At 43.0% G+C, this 22728-nt stretch overlaps 1 long non-coding RNA gene across 3 annotated transcripts in view; it reads left to right on the plus strand.

Moving 5' to 3' along the window:
* The window catches only part of LOC149859735 (uncharacterized), a 61548-nt gene that overhangs the window by 20352 nt on the left and 18468 nt on the right, over window positions 1-22728 (plus strand). For all 3 annotated transcript variants that reach the window (XR_016443584.1, XR_016443585.1, XR_016443586.1), the window contains exons 2-3: window positions 4747-4829; window positions 9039-9198. This is a non-coding gene — a long non-coding RNA (uncharacterized LOC149859735). The remainder of the gene's footprint in view (window positions 1-4746; window positions 4830-9038; window positions 9199-22728) is intronic.

Raw genomic sequence — 22728 nt, forward strand, 5'->3', positions numbered from 1 at the left:
CTTCTTGATAGGTGCCTTGCCCCCAAGTGATGTCAGGATGAGACTTAGGCTCGGGTGCCACCTAGATGGTATGGGTGCTGCTCCTACTCTTCTGCCATATCTTTGATGTTCTTTGTTGGGTAGGCAGTCCCCTTCAGGTGGCCCTGACAAGCGAAGAGGTCTTGATCCTGGTCCTTTCTTTGTGGGGCTTCAAACCTCCCCTTTACCCCACCCTTACCACATCCATGGCCTGGACAAATGCTGCACTTTGCAGGCCTTCTCCTGGATGATCTCTCCTCTCACCCAGATTGCCTGCCTCAGAATAGATTGGGCCTTCCAGGCCAGCTCAAACTTCTCCACAGCCAGTTCCTTGGCTTCAGGCCGGGCGGGACACATAAATCCACACTGTCTTAGGGCTAACGAGCACTTCCAATGACCCCAACAGAAACAAACATCCGGCCTCTGCCGACAGACTCCTGGGATCCCATCTGCCAGTGCCCCTTGGTTGCTCTAATAAAGGAAATACAAGGAAAGGAAGGGGACTCACTTGTCCCTTTGCTCCTAGTGATTGTGGGGGCAGGCAGCCACCCTGTGCCCTACCCTGATCAGCTTCCCAGCTTGAGCGCCTCAGAATCTCAGCTGACCTAGGGTCACTCTCCAGTCACTGCTGCTGAGCTGGTGGGGCATGCAGTTCCCCCTGCCGGGCTGTTCTTGCCTCCCAACTGAGCTTCTTGCATGAGCCAGCAGCTCCCTGCCACCTCCTCCCACCACTGTATCTGAGCTCCTTGGTGGGGCTGCAGTGTCGCTCCCTTGACTCTTCAGGCTTGGGCTTCCTCCTTGATCTGCCAGCGCCCTCTGGTCACTGCTCTGTTCCTCTTCTCTACTCTTGAGCCTGCTGATCCTCCTCCTGGCAGAAGCCATCTCCTGGCAGGCATCCCATTCTCCCTCTGCTGGTCCCTCAGCTGTTCTCTCAGCTGTTTTGGAACAGCTCACATCTCTCCGAGGCTCCACCCCCTCCCTTACCAATCTACAGCTGCAGGCAGCTCTGGAATCATGGAGCTTGCATCTGCACTTCTCTGCTGCCACTTGCCTAGATCCCTGCAATAAGTATTGTGGTTCATGGGGGGGAGTCCAGGGCACCCTAGAGGGGTTTTCACTGCCCCTCTCACACCCAGTAACACCTATCCTGTCCACTGACCAGTGTTCTAAGTGAGAGGGTACATTGCTGGGGATGTTGTGAAACTCCACTGCACCTGCTTGGATCCTGCTTTGGTGGAGCAGCTGGTGTTCCTAAAGGTGAACCTCCCGCTGCTGGGGTTCCCCAAGCTCCACCTGCAGATGGACTGAATGCCGCCATCCTCACTCCATCAGCACCATTTTCCCTTTCTGAGTGTCTTAGAAGCCAAGTAATGCCTTGATCTGAGCTGGGGGTGGGTACTAACTGCATCACCAGCCAGCAGAGGAAGAACATGTCCCTGCTGAGCTCATTTGCCTGCCAGAATAAACTTGGAAGTATGGGATTGGGGCTATGGGGAAGGAGGAGACCCCAGGTCCTGGGCATGACCACTAAAACTGCATCCTGCCAGGGTATGGTGGCCTGGTGGGACTGCTGGTGGTATGGCAGCCATGTAAATGCCAGAACCAACAATCCCCTGGTGAAAGGTGGGTAGGAAGCACCATAACTTCCAGCTAAGGCATAGCTCCTCCAGGAGTTTGTGGCCATTATTTCTAGTTTTCCCCAAGGGAATCATGGTGAACAGTTGTTCACCAAGCCTCTGATGTACGCCTCTGAGATAGCAGTAAGCTGCAATCAGGTCCCCTCTCAGCCTCCTTTTCTTTAGGCTGGAGTCCAAGTTCCCTCAGCAATATGACTTGCCTGACAAGTCCCTGATCATAGAGGTGGCCCTTCTTTTGACCCTTTCATGCTTTAGCACATCCTTGTTGAAATGCAGTGCCCAGAACTGGATGCAATACTCCAGCTGTGGATGAACCAGTGTTGAGTAAAGTGGGAGAATCACTTCTTTGGATTTGCTGGAGATGCATTGATTGATGCATGCCAGAGTTTTATTAGCCCTAGCAGCTACTGCATTGCATTTCTGGCTCATATTCATGCTGGGGTGTATTGTTATCCCCAGCTCCCTTTCATTTGCAGTGCTGGTCAGGCTAATGATGCCCAGACTGTAGGTGTGCTGGGGGTTCTTCCTTCCCAGATGTAGCGCTTTGCATTTCTCTATATTGAACCTCATCTGGTTACATTCTGCCCAACATGCCAGCCTGTCTAGGTCTGCTTGTATCTGCAGCATATCTGTAGGTGTGTCCACACAACTCCATGTTTTGGTGTAGTCTGCAAACTTGGCTAATGGGCTTTTCACCCCCTCGTCCAGGTAATTGATGAAGATATTTAGCAGCACTGGGCCAAATACCAACCCCTGGGGTATACCACTGCCCACATCTCACCAGGACAACACTGATCCATTTATTTGGACTCTCTGCATCCCACCCTGCAATCAATTTCACACCCATTAGAAGGTCCCATTGTTGAGCCCGATATCTTCCAGTTTTCTGATCAGTACCTCATGGTATACTAGGTCAAAGGCTTTCTGGAAGCCTTTGACCTAGTATATAATGTCAACCACTTTTCTCTGTCCAGGTGATGAGTCACCTGATCATAGAAAGAAATAAGGTTGGTCAGACTAGATCTGCCCACAATGAAGCCGTGCTAGCTGTCATTCAGTATCATGCCTTCTGCAAGTTGGTCACATATAGCCTCTTTGATGAATGTTTCTAAGATTTTCCCTGGAACAGAAGTTAAGCAAATTGGCCTGTAGTTTCCCAGGTCTTCATGTGTCCCCTTCTTGAAGATGGGCACAACACTGGCCCTCTTCCAGTCTTCTGCGATTTCTCCAGAGGCCCATGATTTTTGAAAGATCTTTGCCAGAGACTCTGTGATTACTTATTCCAACTCATGCAGCACTCTTGGGTGGAGTTCATCAGTCCTGATGATTTATATATGTCTAATTTCTTTAACTTATAGTACACCAGTTCTATGGTAATGGTAGAAATAGTGTCAATCCCACCCTGATCATTCTGTGCCCTATCTGGCATGTTGTTCCCCTTGGCCTTGTGATGGAGGCAAAGTAGTCATTTAAGAGTTCTATTTTTTCCTGAGTGGTAGTGACTAAGTATCCTGAGGCATTGAGCAGTATGCCCACACTCCCATTAGTTTTTCTTTTACTCCCTACATAGCTAAAGATGGACTTGTTGTCTTTGATTCTTGTAGCCAGTTTTAATTCAGTTTCTGCCTTAGCTTCTGCCTAACAGCTTTGGTTCTGCCTAATCTGTTTTCTACAAGTATGGGCCATTGTCAAGTAGTCTTCCTTAGAGGCTGTCCCAAGCTTCCATTATTTGCACACCTCTTTCTTTTTCTGTAGGAGGGCTGCAACTTCCCTGCTTAGGCAAGAGGGGTTTTCTTTGACCCTTCTGTTACTCTTTCTCCATAAGGGAATGGATTTTCTCTGAGCCTTAAGGATTGTATCCTTAAGGAATGATCATTCTTCTCATGCTCCCTTTACCTGTGTTCCTTGGTCCCTCAGGGTTCCTTGGTCCCTTTACCTGTGTTCATTGGTCTCTACTAGTGACTTGTGCTTATTACAGTTTGCATTTTTAAATCTAAAACTTCGAGCTTGGTATCTGTTTTGCCAGCCTTGTGATGGACTGTGAATGTAATGATTTCATGGTCACTATTGCCTAGGCTGCCCTCTATATTTAAGTTGGTCACCAGGTCATCCCCTTTGGCCAGGACCAGTTCAAGAACTGTATTGCCTCTAGTTGGCCTGTGCACCTCCTGAATCAAAAAAAGCTCTTTGGTGCTGCTCAGGATCATGATTAATTTGAGCTTGGCAAGCATTCCTCCCAGGAGATGTCTGCGTAGTTGAAGTCACCCATTACACCCATGTCCCATGCATGTGTGGCCTCCATTACTTCATGGGTGAATGCTAAATCAAGTTCCTCCTCTTGGTTAGGCACCCTGTAGTATACACCTACAGTCATGTTTCTCTCACCATGCCTCCCCGAGAGCTTGACTCAGAGGGTTTCAAGCTGTTCTTCTTTGAAGCTGACATTGGCCTGTAGAGAGGTGTATGTTGGTTGATATGCTGAATCTAGCCAGGCCTTAAAAAAGTTGTGCCTTCTATCTTCAGGAAACCTGTGGGAAAAGAGGAATATAAAATAATATAAAAATGTTCAGCTGAGCAACCTCCTTCATTGTATGTTCCTACCCCTCAGCTTTTCAGTGATAATCACAGCTCATCATCTTCATGCCAGCATGACATCAGCAATCAAACAGGTAACAAAAAACCAAAAACACCCCTCCCCAACAACAAACAAACTACTACCATGCACACACACCAACATCAGGAAACTGAAGTATCTTATTCAATACTTTTTCTTCAGCCTTGTTGGTGAGATGAAGATAGTAAAAGCAGGGCCAAGGATTTGGATTTTTTTTTCTTATAGTAATTTAAAATGGAACATTGAAATTCTACCACAACTAGAGATGCTGAAAGATTCCCCTGATGGACACAATATGGTAGATTTGTATTCCTGAAAATGAAATATTAGCTAAAACTGGGGAAATGGTGGGATTTAAATTAACTGTAACATTTCTTATATTCTTTTCTGTCTCAAAGTCCTTGTTTTGGGTGTTTTTTTTAAAATCTCTTAGGATTTATTTAAGGATTTTATATTTTGTTTCTGCTTTGTTTCCAGAGACACCAGACAAGTTGGCAGTAGCCAAATCAGACCATGGGAAGCCTATGAGTGTCACAATGCTAGGACCCCAAACTATCAAGGTATGCCCAGGGGATGGAACATTTTCAAGGTGTGACATAGAGAAAATATGGATTTCTAAAACACTGTGCTAAGCTGAGCTTTGTAACTCAATATGGTCATTACATTCCTTTCCACCACCACTTCCCGCTTGTTCAGCTTCTATTCCCTGTGGCAACAGAAACAACAGAAGGTTATCTTGTATTGCTTGTGGCTGAGCCCTCCATGTGACAGCCAGTAATGCTGGAACATTCCCCGTGTTGCCCCTAGTGACAGCCAGAGGGAAAACACTTTGTGAATGGCATAGCAGGATGATATAAAGATGCTTGTTAGGCAAGGCATCTGGCAGGGCATCTGGCCAACATTAGGATGTTAAGAGAGAGACTTTGCCACTTGAAAAAACCTGGCATGCCCATTTCTGAGCCATCCAACTTTTTTTAAACAAGTAAATCCTTTTGATGTATTCATGCCACCTACACATGATTTGCAATTTTTGTGACTCCAGGAGTGCAAGAAATACCATATTTTCTTGCATACATCATGCAACTTTCCCTCCAGAATCACCCTTCCTAAAAATTGAAAATAGATATTAAGTGGGAAAGTTAATTTTCAACCCAGGAGGAGAAGCATCCTGCTTTCATTCTTGACCTACAGTGCAGCAACTAAGAGGGTCAATTGACTTATTAACTCTACACTCTATGGGTGTTAACAACTCTCTCTCCTTTTTAATGCTCTTGATGTTCCACTGATCAAACTAGCCTTTCTTAGGAAAGTTTTGCTGTCTAATAGCTGTTCCTGGTCTCTGTGCTCCTATTTCACAACCTAAGCAGGAAAAGGAGGCCAAGTCAGTTGAAGATTAGGATCTGTTCCTGCTTTATGCAGCTGTAACTATGGAAAAAAAACCTAATCTAAACCTACTCTCTAATAATTTGTGTCCATTGCTCCTTGTCATGCCAGGGGGCGCTAGGGGAAACAGTGTCTCCCCTAAACCCTTCTGGTCCCCCCTAGTCACCAGGTCCCCCCTCAGCCTTCTCTTATGAAGGCTGAACAGGTTTAGGTCCTGCAGTCTTTCAATGTAGGGTCTGCCCTGTAGTCCCTGGATCATGCGGGTGGCCCACCTCTGGACCCTTTCAATGTTGTCCACATCCCTCCTGAAATGGGGCACACAGAACTGGACGCAATACTCCAGCTGTGGCCTGACCAGTGTCGCATAGAGGGGGAGGATCACCTCCCTGGCTCTACGTGAGATGCACCTGTGGATGCACGACAAGGTCCAGTTAGCCCTGCCAACCATGACCTCACATTGTTGGCCCATGTTCATCTTGGAGTCAATATTGACTCCAAGATCCCTTTCTGCCTCCGTGCTCTCAAGAAGGGAGTTTCCCATTTTATAAGTGTGCTGCTGGTTTCTACTGCCTAAGTGCAGCACCCTGCACATGTCAGTATTGAAACACATCCTGTTTATGTCAGCCCACTCCTATAACCTATCCAGGTCTTGTTGCAGTCTTTCCCACCCTACTAGCGTGCTCACCTCACCCCAAATTTTGGTATCATCAGCTAATTTAAACAGGTTGCATTTCACCCTGTCGTCCAAATCGCTGATGAAGAAATTGAACAGATGATGTTTTTTATAATTCTTTTCCACTTAAATTGGGTTATTCTCTTAACCTTTGATCATAAAACAAGAATGTGTCAGGGAACACAGAGGCATTCAGTCTAGTAGGTAAAGCCACTAGGGGGTGTTGCCAGCACCCATAGCCAAGGGACAAGCTAAAGTCAAACTGGGTTCACACACCAAGTGAGAGGGGCTACGAGAAATGGATGTCAAGAAGTGAAACAAAGTCAAAATGGGGTTCAGTTGCCAAGCCAGGGGTGTAACCTGTTGCTGGCTTGTAGATGCTTGTAACAGGCTGCTCCCATCAGATTATGACAGTCTGCAGGCTTGCAGGGGCTACAGCCCAGCTGTGGACAATGGGACCTGATTGCAGGTCTACCCAAAGGACTGGGCCAACTGATAGGAACAATTAGCTGGCACAAAGGGAAGTAAAAAGGCTCTTAGGGAAAGTAGCTAGGGAGAGAGACACCTGAGAACCGAGTAGGAGAGAGCTACTAGGCTAGTAGCTGCAACACCAGGCCAGGGTATGCTCTCAGGGTCAGGGAAAGGTCCCAGGTGAGAGAGAAAGAGAGTCAGACAGATAGCGAGTTCCTAGACAAGTGGCTGCAACTCTGGACCAAGGCACTTTCTTAGGGTCTGGGAAGACACCCAGGCGCTGCGAGGCTGAAAGCAGCAGCATGACACAAGGGAACTAATTCTAGAGGCAGAGAAGGAAGAGTGAGAGAAGCAGAGAGCAGGAGTCACTTTCTCAGGTTCTGGGAGAACACCCAGGACTGTAAGGTAACCCTGGATGGAATATGTTTACGGATTTGAGGATTTGTGCTCTAGTGTTTTCTGTGAGGCAAGGGTGCCCAGGAAAATAAAAGACTGAGTTGAATAATCCCAGCGTGCTACAAGGGGGTTACTAGAAGCAGATGTCAGGAAGCAAGCTAAAGCCAAAATCAAATCAGGGTTCTGAAGTTCAGGGATAAGGCATAAGGCCAGGAACAGGCACCAGAGAAGTCACATAGGTAAGAGCGACTCACAGACAAACCAAGTTTTTTGCATGACAGGTGCTGCAAGAGCTTCTTAAAAGCAGCCCTAGAACAATCATCAGACTGAGGATCAGCTGACCCTGCTTAGGGGGTCAAGTGTTGCTGACCTTTTAGTTCTTGCACATTTAATTAGTACTTCATTAAGTACTAAATTAATGAATGTGTAGATGCACCCAGTATGTGTATTTATAAATGTTTAGTAATGATAATAAATTCAGTAACTATTTAGGGAAAGACCTTTAGCTGATGTAAACTAGTAATGCTCCACTGAAGATGATGGATCAACATTGATTTTGCAGGACCTGAAGATCTGAGAAAATCTTTAAAATGGTAGCTGAAATATTTTGTTTTGAAAAATTTTAAATGACAATTCCAGCTTTCAAGACTAATTTGATTTTTTATTATGAAATTTGCTATATCTCTTAGAAAAAGAATGAAAAGAAAAAATATGGTTGAAACTATAGTGAAATATTTTTAAAGTATCAAAGAAGAAAGTTTGGATTAATTAACCCATGGCTGATCATAAGTTTCAATTTATGAACATTTCTGAAAATTTTGATTTGTCAAAACCCTTATTTGAAACAGAAAGATGTTTTGATATCTTGAGAATTTTTATGGGATAAGAAAAAGCATTTTGCATGCTGCTCTAGTCAATTCCATGCGAGGCATTTCTTGCTGGTGAAAGTAATTAATTTCACCCATGTGTCCTTGGTGTGGATCTCAGCTTCTACTGCTTGGTGGACAGACTGTGTGGACAAGCTTGACTGAGTTTCACTGGTGAGAAATATCATGCATATCACTGCACAAGACTTGGTATCTGTAGTGCAGATGTGCATGGCACCATACTGTTACATGAACTAGAACAGGAGTGTCGTGTGGAATAGATGAAACCTGACAGATCAGAGAGAGGCAAAATTTACTGCTAACATTTCCAACTCTGGCCTGGCTTATAAGTGAAGTTTCAGGCAGAAACTAATGCTTTAATAAAATGTGACTGTTCTCATTATTGGAAAATATATAGTGGATTAAGCAACTTAGTTGTCACCCCAGGATTTTTTTTGGAGAACTTTTCATTTGTGGCCAAATTATACATTCAACTTGCCCAGATTTCATTAATAAGTTTATTTTAATTGACAGTGCTTTAATGGTTAATAAATCTTCACACAGAGAAAAGAAGGAATAATGATTGAGCTATGTAGAATAATTTAGCTGTCACAGGAGCTGCTCATCTATCAGCAGGTTTCTGTAACTTTATCACATCCTTATTATCTAGGTTATGCTTCTCACAGCTGCAAACTCTACAAGATAGAATGATAAAGATCCTTCAGTTATGTTCCAGGCTTAGAAAACAGTGGTTCTGTTCCAAAAAGGCTTTTATTCTGTGTGTTTATTGGATAAAATGTATTCTATTTCACATTATTGTTACAAGGGAATATATATAATTTTTCAAATGGCAGTGAAGTTATCAAAGGGAAATGTCACTGAATCAGAAGTAGCTTGGATAAAAAACATGTTTTTAATGGAATACATATTTTCAAGATGCACCTTGCTGTTCCTCTGATCTAATTTAAATAACCTTGCAGAATATTGGAGAAGGCTATTTCTCTCCTTTCCTCACCACCCTACTCCTACACATCAACAAAGGAACTGTGGTATTGAAGAGATGAGAAATGTTTAGCCTGCATGAAAGAAAGGAAAAGAAAGGAAAAGCCATAAATAGAAGACACACAGTAAAAATAAAATGTAAGTTGTATATCCAAAAGTGGTAGTGTGTTTGTCTGTATGTTAGACATCTAGGGGACCTGTACCTGAGCATGGAGGCTGCTATGATGTGCTGTAATTAATCAAGTTTGCTGCAGTGTGGTAATTACCACAACTGAGCAGCCTCCTACATCTCATGTATCAGCATCCCCACACTTCAAAGTGGCAGCAGGGGCGCTTGAACTAAAGCTTATTCAATGAGCTTAAGTTCAAGTAACCCCGCTGCCATTTTGAAGTGTGGGGACACTGATATATGAGATGCTGCAGTGCTTTAACTAGGGTGGATCTCAGAGTGGCTCGCTCCCCTCCCCCCCGATCACATGCAAAAGTTCCCTTTATGCTTAAATCAGAGGACATTGTGCATACAGAAGTCTAATGTTTTCATCAGGAGTTCTCTGTATGGTCAGTCCTCTAATCTTAACCATGAGCATGTGAAACATTATAGTTTACACTGTTGCATCTCTTTGGTGTTATGTGACTTATATAATAAGAATGAAAAAATAGGATCCAGGGCAAACCCTAGATCTGAACATATCCAAACTTGGAGGAAGTCTGCTATTAACTTTTTCCATTCAACAGAAAAACAATGTTAGAAATGAGGAAAGGCTTAGCATCACCATATTTAGTCTTTAGACTAACCTAGCTCTCATGTCCCATTAGATTTCAAAGTTGATTGCTAAATGTTTGATATGGTTTTTATGGGTGCCAATAAATCTGGGTTTGGATGAAAACTGGTATAGACATAGACCCATACCATTTAAGATGGTATAAGTATGTGTCCCATAAGCTGCTAGAAACATACATAGGTGTATACTGGTATAAAGAGAGATTATAGATTCATAGATTGTGGAGTCGGGAAGGACCACAAAGGATCATCATGTCTGACCCCCTGCCCCTGGGAGGAAAAAGGACTAAGGTCAGACCCCAGCCAGGTGACTATCTAGCTTTTTCTTGAAGACCTCCAAGTTAGGTGATCGTACCACCACCCTTGGAAGCCTATGCCAGATGCTGGTCACCCTTACTGTAAAAAACTTCTTCCTAATGTCTAACCTGAATCTACTCTCCACTAGTTTGCACCCACTATTCCTAGCTATTCCTAGGGGTGCTCTGGTAAATAGCGCATCTCCAATTCCCTGTTGTCCTCCCTTGATAAACTTATAGGTGGCTACAAGGTCTCCCCTCAGATATTTCTTGTGAAGGCTGAAGAGATCCAGATCCCTCAACCTCTCCTCATAGGGTCTCTCACGGAGGCCACTAATCATGTGAGTGGCCATCCTCTGAACCCTCTCCAGATTCTTTGTGTGCTTCTTGAAGTGAAGTGCCCAAAACTGAACACAGTATTCCAACTGCAGCCTGACTAATGCCGCATAGAGGGGGAACATCACCTCCCTTAATCCGTTGGTCATGCATCTGCTAATGACGACAAGATGTGATTGGCCTTGTTAATGGCTTCATTACACTGCTGGCTCATGTTCATCTTGGAGTCAACTATGACTCTAAGATCCTTCTCAGCTGCTGAGGAGCTCATTCTCCAACCTATAGGTGTGTTGGGAATTCCTCCTCCCTAGGTGGACTACCTTACATTTATCTTTGTTGAATTGCATCCTATTTCATTCTGCCCATTGATCCAACCTGTCCAGATTGGTCTGTATCTGCTCCCTGACCTCCAGTGTGTTAACTTTGCCACATAACTTGGTATCATCTGTGAACTTGGAGAGGGTGCTCTCCATACCCTTGTCCAAATTGCTGATGAAGATATTAAATAACACCGATCCAAGGACCGAACCTGCGGGACACCACTGCCCACCTCCTTCCAGGTCGAGACTGTCCCGTTCACTACCACTCTCTGTGTGCGGTCCCTAAGCCAGTTGGCCACCCATCTTACTGTGTAAGCATCCATTCCATAGCCTGCTAGCTTCCCTATGAGAATAGGATATGAAACTGTGTCGAAGACCTTCTTAAAATCCAGGTAGATGACATCAGCCTCAGCTCCTGTGTCAAGGCAGTGTGTGACCTGGTCATAAAAGGCTATAAGGTTTGTCAGGCAGGATCTACCTGTGATGAACCCATGCTGGTTTCCTTTCAGCCTCATTTCCCTTGCTGGGCCTTCACAAATGTGCTCTTTGACAATTTTTTCCAGTATTTTTCCAAGGATAGAAGTAAGACTGGCTGGCTTAAAGTTACCCAGCTCATTCCTTCTCCCCTTTTTAAAAATGTGCACCACATTGGCCCTTTTTCAGTCCTCAGGGATCTGGCTGGAGCACCATGAGAACTCAAACAGCTGTGCCAATGACTCAATTATAACACTGGCCAATTCCTTCAGCACCCATGGATGGAGGTCATCCGGGCCAACTGGCTCGTACACATCCAGCCCTATTTTCTTTAAAGATTAAAAATCCATAAACATTCTTGAAGCAGAGTTCTTTGCCCTTCCCCACTTGGAAGTGTGGCGCTCCATCAGTTGACATAATCTACTGAAGAATTATTGAGCTAGCAAAGCACAGTCAGGTGGTGTGCTATTTACAGACAGGCACCATGCTTTGGGCCATCTTTAATTTCTCTGATGTAGATAAACAGTTTTCCCTCGTGAATCTGTCTCTGCTGTATGGCACAGCTGAGCATTGTCCCAGCACAGCATGTAAATTATCCAGCTCTATAAGGGGTTTGGAACATAGCCTGGCAGAGCATCATTCAAGTCACCCAGGTCACCTTTCGATAAGATATCTAAATCATAGCAATCAGTGAGACCAGCAGAGCCAAGATGAACAGCAGGTGCAAGATTTTTAGAAACTCTCGGTAATACTTCAGACACCAGTCCTTTGGAGCAGTTAGTTACAAGAAAGGGAGGACTGTGAACAAGAGAATAAAAGATGTGACAAAGAACTGTCTTGTCTTAATTACCAGGGCAAGGGGCATTCGAGATGAAGGGAAAAGAGAGAATTCTTTCACATAGCTTTATTTGCCATTTAATTATTATTATTTGTTTACTCCTCTCTGGCATCTATTGCCTTAAACTATTCCCTTCTATTCCCTTAAACTTCAGTGAGGTAACTTGTATTTTTAATAGACAATGAATCAATCTCTGAGACAGCCTAGCCCAACCCCTTTCTCTGTCTCCAGAGAAACAAAGGCCAACATACAGCATCCCAGTGTTACAGGAACAAAGCAATCCTCTATTTCAATTTTAGTCATGCAGTCAAAACCACAAGATTTCACCAATAAATAAATTTAAAAAACCGAGGAACAACAAGTGAAAATACATTGTGGTTTTTCTTTTAGTTATGGGTACTCAATGATATTAACAGATGTTGTAGTTGCCAGATGTGGCAATAATAATTTAGGGTTTCTGGCCATCAGCTAGAATACCCTGCTTTTCTCAACAATTTGTTTTTGAGGTATTTGAGGAAAAACCTTTCAATACAAGAATGGATCCATTATGCTGCCCTCTTAGGTCCTGATCCTAAAATAAGGTTTCTTCTCTTTCATTCATTTTTTCCATGTTGGATGGTTTTCAATTTCTCTCTTTCTCTTATCCCTGTCTTCTCCTACCATTGTTTCATGCTAAGTGAAATTATGAAATTTGAAATGCACAATGAGGCCTGCCTGCCTGAAATTCTGATACCACTAATACAGATCTTGTGATTTGGGCCTGAGAAAGAGACAGAGGTTGCATCCAGACGAGCACAGCTGTGCACTATGTGGCACTGCAGACCCGTCTGTGGTACCACACACCACACATTCAGGTATTCTCCATGCTGCAAAGTGGCAGTGTGGGGTTTTTTTAACCTTGGGAGATCCTGGGGTTAAAATACACACATGAAAAATTGGGTGGTGCACACAGGAACAAAACCAGAGCCTGGCTGGCTGGAGCCACACTCTGGCTGCTGGTCAGGCTCTAAGTGGCAAGGTCACCACAGCTTCAGTTTCCGAAGGCCCCCAGGACCTCAGATAAGGCTGCTGGAGCCAGCACAGTTGCTGGCTCCAGCCTCCCCTACTCCACCCCAGGTAACCTGTCATGTACCAGAGGGTGTATGGCACAGACGTTCCCCAGGGACAAGGAAGAGCATCCAAAGGTGTGCCACTTCTTCTTGTCTCTGGGGAAACAAACATCCATGCTCATGTGAACACGGCTCTAAGGTTTATTCCAATCTTGGATGTAGTTTCCCAGAGTTACCTTGAATAAGTCATTTGGCTCTTCTGAACTGCTGTTATCTACCTGTGAAATATACCTATCAGTAGAAAGCAAGTATTGCTCTTGATGTAAACCACAAATTGTTACTGTTGTTAATTATTATTTTTAATTAAATATAAATATATATTTAAATTAAAAACAATATAAATTAATAGTATTTATTATGTTAAGATGCCTAGCTTTGGGCTTTCCTTTCCTTTTGTTCAGGCAAATTGGCTCTTCTGTTCTATAGTTCAAAGTTATGAGAGTGAACTATAAAACTAACCAAATCATTTAAATGAAGATAGCTATTTAATAACAATAAAGAAACATGCTGGCTGTACAAATGTGCTTTTTCTGGCAATCATAAGGAGCGCCATTAGTTATTTCATACTGGATTTCCCAATAGTTTGTTTTAATATTTATTAGAAAACAAGAGCAGAGGTTTGAACTTCCCCTAACTTAGGTGGAAATCTTATGTAGTTCTATCAGATAAATAAACCAAAGTCTTATATATAAACAGCAACTGGAAGTTTCTAATAAAGTCAACAGATCAACCCTGCTAAAGACTGGCCGTTATTTTATTCAGGACATTTGTAGCATACTGTTCTATTTCACTTATGCAATGCTGAAATTCAAGAGTTTTGGGGGTTTTGTTTTCAAATCAACATGCAGGTATGTTCCAGTTCTTTTCTAGAATATTCTTAGATCACATTCACTACTACAGTATTTGATCATCCACTAGCAATGCATAACTTTTCATGGCTAACATCTGTTTCATGTTGTAGTTGGCTGGGGTGGGAGAGGGGGTGTGTTACATATGGGCCTATATTGAGGGGTATCTGGGACAAATATTGTCCTGGAGTCATTCAGCCTGGGACTGGGACCTGATGTTTACATTTTGGGGTTGTCCTGCCCAATTAGGGATGGGTAGTCATCTTAGGTATCACTGAACCTCCCAAGATGGACCTATTTTGAAGTTTCTTTCTGTAGTACAAGGGGGTAGAGGTTACATCTGCTCTCTTGGACAGAATGAATTGTCTAAAATAGGCTCATTATGCAGGTTAAATTGCAAGAGCCCCTTTCATTTTTTTAAAATTAAATTTCATAGAATATTTGTACACATGTAACATGATACATTTTTTTTTAACATTTACATGCATTTAAATGAGAGAATGTATAAAAACAAGTTATATATGGACTTGATAAGTGCACATGCCAATGAAGGTGTGTGTGTCTATAATTTGTGAAGGGCTCAAATATCCACACATGAACACCATGCAGCAAATGATGGTTTCTCAGTAACTCCTCTGGTGACAGACAGTCTGGGGTAGGATTCCATGAGAGAGAAAATGGCTGAGAAAAAATGAGAAGAGCGCAGACAGGAGGAGAGAAACAGAAAATACACTGAGCTGTACTGAAGTTTGCTATAACTAGTGAGAAATTAAAGAAATGCATGGAGAAACAAAGAGAAACTAACCTTTCTTGAAGGGCATGATACTTTTCTATCATGTTTGCTTCATCACATTTTTTTAGGTTTCATCATTAGTCATGCTGAGGAAGAAATGGAGCAGAGTGACCAGGACAGATGGTATATAGACTGCTAATACCTTTTTGGGCATGATGGATGAGCAAAGTATTCTGAATTGTTGTTGTGATAGGATCATGTTAAAGTTATGAAACTTCTTTAGGGAGCTGAGATAAGGTGAGAGGCAGTCAGAATGGTCCTGAAAATGTTTTCCTATTTTTAGAAGCTTTTACAAGCTTCTACCTAGAAACTAAATCATAATCTGCACTAAATTATGTATGCTGTAATCACAGTTTTGGTGATGATTTGCCTTGCATGGCATTGCTAATTCTCATTCATATCACTAGTGCTTTTCTATTGATCTTTCCCTCCCTGCCACACACCTTTGCCAATGCAACTTAATCGCAACATATCTTGCTGTTTGAATCCTAAGGCTCTGCACAATACTTCAGATACATCTCAATCACATTCTAATGACAGGTCATTTGTGTGTGCTGTGACTGTCAGTCATGCAAAAAAGGTATGGTGACTGTGAGGTAGAAAAATTTTATTTTACTTTTTGATTATAAATTTCCAAAGGGATCTGTAAAATAGTCATTTTCATTAAAATATCAGAATTCTCATTTAGTTCTTTAAGAAAGGAGCCATATAATTTGTAATGTCCTCTAGATCACTTCAGAAGATGAAGCAAAACTGAAACTGCTCTCAGATCAATTCAATAAAGATATATGTTTTTAGACAATAATAGGTGTTCATACATACTCTTTGTGGTTCCACTCCCATAACAAAGGGAAATTTGTACGGTGCTGTTACCTCTCAGCTCCATGTTCTTGGGGAACCCTGACACAGGACGCAGACTGTCTGACTCACAAAGAATCCCACCCCCACACCTAAACAGAAACTGGTTAAGTTGCAGTGAGAGACACACCTAAAACCCTCCAGATAAGGGTGACAAGAGTGAAAAACAGGTCTCATTTGTATCCAAGATGGAATCAGATGACCATTCATTTACATGAGAGATGGAGAACAGAAAGCCTGAAGCAGAGACTGCAGTGAATTCTGGGATCAGAGAAGCAGGAGAGCACTGCATGATGGGGAATCTGTGCTCCAAATGCTAATCAACCCATGCACCCAGCTCAGCATTTATCAGACCAGTTCTCATCTGTATTTACAAAGGACTTTCCTGCCCCCCTCCCACCCCCACACCTCTAAGCAGAAGTAAATTTAATAGGCATCTCGGGCCGTACATTCTCCAGTCCCTCTATAGGAGGCCTATTTAAACTTAATTGGCTAAAACTCGGCTGCCAGGTTAGGGAATGCTGAGGCAAGACACCAAGTCAGGGGATATGGGTAACATTTGAACAATGGTAAAGGATTCATCACAGCATCCAGCCTGTTGGAGCCCTGACCACAAGTGTTGTCATACTTTTCCTGGGATGACTGGTGGAAGTCCTCTCCCAAAGGTTATGAACACTCCAATAATTGCCTTAAGTCTGTTAAAAAACTATAGTAGGATCTGGAAAAGTCATGCTAAGCTGAGGCTTGTTCACAACAAGTAAAAATCCAAAACCCTGATGCTGCAAGCTATCTATTGTTTCTGAAGAAACCAGGAGATATCCCATCAGTGTATTTGCTATCCATAGGAATTTCAAACTGGCTCCTAAGTATCTGGTTACTCCCTAACTTTATGTGTTTCCTGAGTATCAATCAGTTTCCTGAGATGTTCCAAACCAGATAACCCCTTGTCAATAAAAAAGACAATTTGATTTACATTATTGAGAATGCTTGAAAGAAGCTGAACTGAGGGTATAAACATCTGTAAAAGAAGCAGCAGTGTGTGCTGACACCACCCGCTTTCTTCTTGAGAGGCTGAAGGAGGCAGATCGTCTCCCTTCAAGGATCGTGCTGAGAACTTTAACCTGTCAGCTTTGCAACCCAAGTGCCTTGGACTGGTGACATCTCAGCTTTCTCTCTTTTCTCTTCTCTCTCTAATCATAGATTTCTGAACCTGAACTGTATTAATTAAGCTTGAGCTAAGTTTCCCCAAATACTTAGTGAAACCAGGATAATACTGTGATTGTTTGTGTTTGTTTCTCCTTTGCATGTCTATTACTACTAGTGTCATTATATATTTCATATACTTAGCAATAAATAACCTTTATAGTCAAACTGGTGGTAACTGGGTATATTTTTCCTTCTCTACCTCTCCTTCCCCACTTGCTCTGTAGCAATACTTCTTTTACCTAAGCTAAAGATCCCTGTGAAGCCCAAAAATACTGTGGATTCTGCTCATCAAGAGGCTAAAAGATTGGGATGTGCTGAGTTTGAAACACATAAGGGGATTAGCTTGTACAGGCTGATTGACCCAGTTTGGCTCAGACATGCCCTAATGAACTGAATGTTGGCTCATGAGGGTGTCATCTGGACACCCAGCCAGATTCAGAGGTATTCTGTTTAACTGTGTGCTTGTGTCTGACTGCAGTTATTGTTGCTCTGATGAACTGATTCTTAGCATAGGAGGGTGTCAGCCTGTCCATGCTGATCAACCCGGCCAGGTCAGGTGTGTCACATTTGTGTGTGTTTGTGCGTATGACTGATTTGGGGACTGGAAGAACCCAGCCTCACTGAAATTGAGTCCTGCAAGATAGCTCCATTGGGGGTGAGGGTTTGCAGAAGGGAGAGATACAGCTCTGTATAGAAATACCAGTAACACAAGCAGCACATTAATAGAATTACCAAGACCCTAGAAATGTATCCCAAATAAATGAGCACACCCCAAAGTAATGGGCAAATCTGGTAACAAACGCTGTCTACATGGAGTCAACAGAAATAAATAACTCCATCTCCTTTGCTTATAGCTTGTTATTTTTCATCTGAAAGTGGATACTTCAGATTGGATTTCCTGATGTTGTCCTCCTCTTCTGGGAAGATAGAGTGTCTAATACAATCCACCATAGCCTGGATTAGCTCTGAATAGATATCTGGCATCTTGGGAAAGATATAAAAGACCTTCCTGGATTTGTGTTCAAACTTAATTAAGAGACTGAAGATAAATTCTGCAACAGAGAATGTGTTTCTTCACAAGTCAGTGCCAAGGAAATCTCTCTTTGAAGGAAGCCAAGCAGTTTTCAGAAGAAGATACAATGGACTTGCAAAGAGATTTATATTTAGGCATTTAGATAAGTAGTTGGATTCTTTTGGGGACACTGAGCACCCATAGCCTTTACTGCATATATACTTGTTGTTTTCTTTGAACTTGTTTGGAACTACCCAGGGTTGGTGCTAACCTTCAAAACAGTTGATTCCAACAAGTTATGACAGTACAAAAACTTACCAAGTTTTGCATTATTCATGCGTATTATATTTCACTTTAAATGGCTAGCTTCAGCTATGTTTAATTTTAGCTATAGTAGTATCTTTGTGAAAATAGTCAAAGCACAAAACTAAACCCTAATAGAATTCTATAAATTTATTTTTTTAACTTTGAGGGACATTTATTCAAGAATCTTTATTCTCAATATTTATATTTGTCCTCAGATGTTACAAAGCACTGACATTTTTAGCCTTGAAGAAATGACCTTTCTAGCCCCTTATTCTTAGTTTCTGATACTGCACAAATCTTGAACAGAGCCATCACACCTTTCTTGGTTTTAATTTTCCTTCTGAAGGTGGGTGATAAGCAATACCTCTTGGCTGTATATGGTGTTCAAGTGAAATGTTAATGCTAATGGTGCTATTTGGCAAGGTGAGCTCTGTTAGATTATACAGTCTAACTCCAAATTGGGTATTGTTTCAGCTTTCAAATTTGTTTTATGCAGTTACACTTTCACATGATTCTTTGGCCTTTCTAATTGGATTTTAACATATGCTTTGTGTTTCAAAACTTGAAATGATGAAGACTTAGATAAAACAAAGCCCAGCACAGCAGCTGAAAAGCTAGCAGTGTTTCATTCAAAATAGATCAATAAATGGGAAAAGGAAATAATTGCCTAAAATACCAAATAACAACGTGATGCGGCTTTAGAATAATAATGATTAATTATAATAATGACAAATGGACTGATTAGGTTGATGTGCCTAAATCCTGCAGAAGCACTCTACCTAACAACCCTTTTTATCTTCTTTTTAAAGCACAAGGTCTTCTGTTTAGTGTTGGTGTAACAGGCCCAGGCCCCAGGAGTGGCTGTGATGCCCCTGGTGGCCCTGCAGCTCCTGCACCCATCTCACTGAGTCTCCTTCCTTTTCTCTTTCCTGCCATGCTCTTTCCTGTAATTGGTTAAATTGATGCAAAGAGAGGCTGCTCTAAAATCCTGGGGTGAGCTCTCACATATGCTTGAAACCAGTGAGTCCCTATGGGAAGACTGTACAGGTCTCAAACTTGCTCTCAGGTGCTAGGTGGGCTCTTCTGGCCAGTCAGTGTTCCAGTGCAATAATAGCTTTAAGGGTTAATTTTGTGACCTCTAACATCCCCTATGGCCACGTCCATGTCTCAGGTGATACAAATCACCTATCAGTGTGTGTTCAGCCCAATTTCCACTGTCACTCTGGACCTCCCAGGCTGTATCAGTCTCTGCCTCTTTTAGGGCTCTGGCCTCTAGGCCTTTAAGCTATCTCTGCCTTTTCTTGGGGCTCCGGCCTCTATGTCTTTCCTCCCCCTCCTGGGGCTCAGCTATGTTCTTAACTGGTCTGTGCCCCTTATGGGTTATAGGGCTGTAAAAAGAAGCCCTTTTTTGCCTGCATCCCCTGTATTTTGTGCATTTCTTTTCCCTTCTGAGTATTGGCAGAGAGCGCACTCATTGCTTGGGTGTGGCAAGGCTCAGAGCAAGCCAGAAAGCTGAAGTGGCTTTTTGTAGGAAAAACCTACAAACTATATCTACATATCAATCGAGCTAAGTATCACTAAAGGAAACAAAAGAACTAAAATATCCACTTCAAAGCAAAGCCTGTAAGAGACAAGAAAAGCCAAGGTGCACTGAAAACATGACTGTAAATATATCCTGGTGAACACATTCCCCCTTTAATTAAAACCTATTTCCCAGAAGAAAACTTCCTATACCTGTCTAAAATTTGTGCTAAATCAATCTACTGTATCTAACCTAACTCACTTATTGTCCCCAGTGCCTTTGAGCTTCACTAAATCACATTGCATTTTTATATTTCGTCTGTCTCATCTATACCCTGGTTTTTGTGTTTTATACCATTTAACGTTTACCAAAAGTATTTTTCTTTAACTTCATACCTTGTATTATTAGAATTATTATTATAAGACTGCATTGGAATAGTAATCACTGGAATTGCATTGTTATATTGGGGTTGGTTTCCTGAATGAATGGGAGTGAATCTGAGTAAGTGATTAAGTAATAGGCAGAGCCAGCTAAGGTTACAAGTTATTGAGCAGCAATTAAGACCTCCTACTGTAGATTGTTAGCAGAAAAGGATCAATGCCATTCCCTGGAAGTCCATTGTATATGAACAAGGTATCCAGTTTAAGTTAATCAATGCTGGAGACCAGTTCCTGGGACTAGATGTTCCCCAATGGACTGCTCCTGCAACCCTTAACAATACCACTGTTAAATTAGTAAAAATCACAAACTGACTCCCAAAACTACATGTACCAGCAGATGAACACCCTACCATGGCAGGCAGAGTGTCATGCACTACTCCAGACTCACATGGGACAGAGACTTCTGGATTGGGCAGCCAAGATGCTGCTGTGGGATCACACAAGTCTGCCAGAAAGGGATAAAAGGCAGTGAAGCATGACCCTCAGGGGTACCCTCTTCAACCCAAACAGCACCCTACCTGTCCATCCAGAAGGACCAGCTGGCAATCCCCTTCTGGAGAGCACACCACCTAGGAAAAAACTTTGACTGAACATTAGGGCTGTGCAAAGCTTTGGGTCATGATTCGGATTTGGAGATGATTCAGATGATTTAGAGGCTGAATCTATGAATCCAAATCAAATGTTGGGAAGCTTTAGGCTTTCTGAATCGATTCGAAGCTTCTGAATTGAATCGGAAAAGATTCAGAGATTTGGCCATGGTGGGTAATGGGGAATCAATGAAATATTTATAATGTTGTTGTCTTTTGGATGATTCATATGAACCTTTCAGGGATGGTAGCTTCTGCTGAGAGTATGAAGCCTGCCAAGATTCAAGGTCATAGGCACAGAGGTTTCTGGGAAACTGCACCCCAAAATTCTGAAAGCAAACTCATGCCACAGTGGAGTCAAAACTAGGGATGGTGGCCCCTGGTAAGGCCACAAAGCCTGCCAGGTTTCAAGGAGATAAATTTGGGGGGTTTGTGGGACACTTCACTTCAAGCTGTGGACAAGCAAAACTCATGACATGGGTGACACTGTGTGTGTTAAGGCGCAGCAGGGTGAAAGCTGCAGGCCTGCTAGCCCCTGCTGTGGCAACAAAGCCTGCCAGTTCTCAAGGAGATAGGTGCAGGGCTTCTGGGTTATGGGGCCTTGCATCTCTAGCTGTTGGCAGGTAAAACTTGTGACATGGGTGCTTGTGAGACTGTGTCTGTCTTGAGGCACGGGGGTCAGGGAGAACTACTGCAGACCTGGCTGCTAGGCTACTGTGTTACCAATCAGTCATGATTAACTCAAGCACCAGCTCAATACACAGTAGCTAGCTACTAGTAGCTACTAGATAACGAGTTAATCAGCAAGGATTAACACCTTCAAAACCAGACTAAGGAGAGGAAATAATCAATACAGACAATCAACTGCTCCAAGACAGACACAGTCAGTTGCACAAGCAGCCATGTCACGAGTTTTATCTGTCATAAGCTAGGGGTGCAGGGCCCCAGAACCCCCCTACACCTATCTCCTTAACAGCTGGAAGGTTTTGAGGTGGCAGCAGGGCTTAGCATTGAGGCCTGTAGTAGTTCCCTGCCCTCTCCCCACCCCCGGTGCCCCCAAGACAGACACAGTTGCACAAGCACCCATGTCAAGAGTTTTTCTTGTCAGCAGCTAGGGGTGTAGGATCCCAGAACCCCTTCACCTATCCTCTTGAAACCTAGCAGGCTTTGTGGCCTCTGCAAGTGCTACCATCCCTGCAGTTTTAACCTAACTGTGACATAACACATACACGTGAATTGAGTTTTGCTTTCAAGTTTTGGGGTGAAGTTTCCCCCCAAACCCCTGTACCTATTTCCTGGCAGCTTGGCAGGCTTCATGCTCTGAGGAGAGGCTACCATGCCTGCAAGTTTCATCAAACTTGGATAAAAAAAAAACAACAAAGTTATAGCTATTTCATTGATTCCCCATTATACCCTATGGCTGAATCTCCAAATCAGCTCTGAACCTTCAGAGCTGATTCAGTTGAATCGAAGAAGGAAACTGATTCGGAGTTCTGAATCAAATCACTGGCATCTGAACTGGCTGAATCCAAACCTGAACCAAATAGTTTTCTATTTGCACAGGCCTTCTGGCCATCAACTGCAGACTCCAACACGTCAGATAGGTATGCTCAGCACTAGTGCTCTATTGCAGCTGGTGAGTGAGAGAGTGAGAGAGAGCATTTAAAGAGACAGTGCCTCTCATAATCTGAATGTTTGCATTTGTGACGTGACTTTATTAACTTTTCACTCTGAGTTGGTCCTTGTAGCCAAGAGGGCTCCCTGGCCTGTTGATTCTTGTGACACTTAGGGCTATGGGTCTCAGGTCCTAGTTCTCATCCTTCCTAATCTATGCTTCTTACCCTTCTTGGGTTATGTTTCTGGCTCCTATTGAACTAGGTGCCCCTTGTCCCTGGTCTTAACTCTGTTAGGCTATATCCCTTTTGGAATATGGGCCCCCTGG

The sequence above is a fragment of the Crocodylus siamensis genome, chromosome 7 (assembly GCF_052110815.1).
Source record: "Crocodylus siamensis isolate JL-2025a chromosome 7, ASM5211081v1, whole genome shotgun sequence".
Taxonomy (NCBI): Eukaryota; Metazoa; Chordata; order Crocodylia; family Crocodylidae; genus Crocodylus; species Crocodylus siamensis.